This window comes from Arachis ipaensis, chromosome B6 (assembly GCF_059453495.1).
Source record: "Arachis ipaensis isolate K30076 ecotype BB chromosome B6, ASM5945349v1, whole genome shotgun sequence".
In the NCBI taxonomy this organism is placed as follows: Eukaryota; Viridiplantae; Streptophyta; class Magnoliopsida; order Fabales; family Fabaceae; genus Arachis; species Arachis ipaensis.
This window is the reverse complement of record NC_142441.1, coordinates 136,600,198-136,603,065: the sequence shown is the minus strand read 5'-3', so window position 1 is coordinate 136,603,065 and position 2,868 is coordinate 136,600,198.

Below are 2,868 nucleotides of genomic sequence, written 5' to 3'. Positions count from 1 at the left end.
ATACTTTTTGGTTAGATTTTAAAAGACTTAAATATTTTTTTAATATTACATTTAAATAGGTTAAAACTCTTTTAAGATTAAGGATGTATAATTGTATTACAATTTATGAATTTAAATTTGATATTTGAAAACTGATTTGTTTTTTTTTTTTTCTAAAAATATGTAATTGCATTGCTTTATAAAAGAAAAATACACTGTCCAGTGTCCATTATAGGACAAAGATAAAAGAAAAAAAGGGAATCTCCTATTTTAATAAATACCAAATGCTAGCAAAAGAAAAACTAATAGAAAAGATTAGGGATTTACAAAAAATAGTGCTCTATAATTTGAATCATTTTTTTGTTAGATCTTCTTTGTTATTTTCATAATTACTATTACAACTAACTTCTCATCTGCAAAAATTTTTAGATTTTTCGCCTTTCACAATGTTCAACACACAGATGTAGGGAGGATTATAGAAAATTGTCATCTTCTAATGCCTGTACTTACCGTTTGCCACAAAACTACAAACTCTATAGTTTCACTTTGCACTATAGCATTTACAAAAGGAGAAAAAAAATCAAATTTCAGGAGCGAGACCGTATTGCACTAAAACGTAAAGGATTCTTTCGTTGCCATTTTTACATCTTAGACACATTATTAAAACATCTGAAAATCTTTAGTTGATCAAATTGAGTACAAATAATTTTTTATAGACTACTATTTAAAAAAAAAATCTTTGAATAGTAATTTTAACTCTCAAATTAATTTTTAGAACATTAAATTTGTTATCACCATTAAAAAGTGTTCAACGAGTATATAAAAAAATCATAAATTACCTAATACTCTAAAATCACATCATACTGCTTCTTTTTGTTTTAAGCTCGTTCAAGCTTATTTTCATTATTGTTGTTCAAAAACTGATTTTTTTTTTTTAAATAAAATAAACTAATTTTTTAAATCTCAAAACAAATAAAGTTGAATTTTATTTACACTTTTTTTTTTTGGGTGGAGCCATGCAAATAGGGAGAAGGCCTCACCAATTCTCCTATATGTCATCACAAATTGGCGACAATCTCTAATGAATAGATTGGTAATGAACTTTTGGTTGTTGATGATAATATTAAAGATGATTAAGAGTTATTACATATTTTGAGGTGTTTGTTATTAGCTGTTTTATTTTATATTTTAACACTCTATCTTGTAATTTTGGGTTTGGTTTTTTGTATATTATAAATTAACGTGTGTTATTCAATGATATTTAGTTGGTATTGTGTATTACTTTACTATAGGCCTACTTCAAATTTTTTAAAGAAACAAAATGTTTTTAATGTTTTGTGGGAGAGTAAATCTTTTTTTAATAAACAAAGCAAAACGGCGTTGACAAATTGAATAATTTTTTTTTGAAATTTTGCATGAAGAAAACGTCAGCACGTATTGTGTGAATTTTTTTTATTTTATTATAGGCAAAACGTCAGCGACATATTGTATATGGATTTATTTTTTTCATCCACGTGTTAACCATGCACATACAAAACGTCACCAATATTTTGTTGACGATGAAAGTAATGTGACTGAGAAAACGGCAGTGATATTTTTTTGTAACAGTCAATAATTTTTTACAACGGTGTTAAACACATATTTTTGGACATTTCAATGAATTATACCAATCTAGACCCAATATTAAAAATAAAAAACTTGCGATTTTGAGCTCTTTGCACTTTAAAAAAAAATCACAAATCAAAAAAGGACGCCCTGATCTTCATTAATGTGCATCCAAATCGGGTAAAATGGCACCGAGTTAGTTGTGATCTTTATTTATATATTAGTAATTGATAAATATCATTTCAACACTTATTGATAGATAAAACTAAAATATTAATTTATCTTAATTTAAAAAGACAGTATACAAAGATTTAAGAATAAATTTTACTTTCCAATAGTTACTATAGTACACCTAATAGTTTACCACAGAGTTTATTGAGAGTTTATTATTCTTAAATTAATCAAATATCTGAGTTAATCAATTTGGATTTAATGCTATCATTATTGAAGAGGTTGCATTGTGGATGAAATATATATGTATTATTTTTATTTTTTCTTTATCTAATTTACACTAAATGAAATAAGACCGTTACACAACACGTGTACAAACGTGCTACAACTAGTTTATTATTGGCCTTATCTCATGTATTTTGTTTACACTATAAACAATATAAGAGATATGATGCTTTTCAATAAAAACATTCTAAAATACATATTTCGGTAATTAAAATATTTATTTTATCTATTTAAAAAAATATCAGCATTTATTGACAAACAAAACTAAAATATCAATTAATCTTAATTTAAAATACAATATGCAAAGATTTAAGAATAAATTTCACTTTCGAATAGCTAATATAATACACCTAAAAATTCACCATGCAGCTTATTGAGAGTTCATTATTATTCTTAGATTAATCAAATATCGGAGTTAACCAATTTGGGCTTCAATGCTATCATTACTGAAAAAGTTTAACCTGACTCTCATTAATTTTCTATCCAAAATTGGAAAAATTTTATCCGATTTTATCTATTTTGTCCCCAATTGGAGAGACCTTCACCGATTATGCCCTAAAAAGATGAGACCCACATCGATTATGCCTAAATACCCCTAAAAAAAAGTGCATTTTGGAAAATAAAGAAGTTTAATTTGTTTTGGGATAAAATAATTTTTTTATAAGAAAAAAATCCTCCACTTATTCATTCAATATTTATGCACCCTAATTTAATTATTTTCTGTCGTGTTCTTGCTACCAAGTACAAGATACTAGTGCAAGCCTAAATTCATCTTTAGATTATTATTATAAAATAAAAATAATTTAATTTTCTTTATTTTCAATTTAA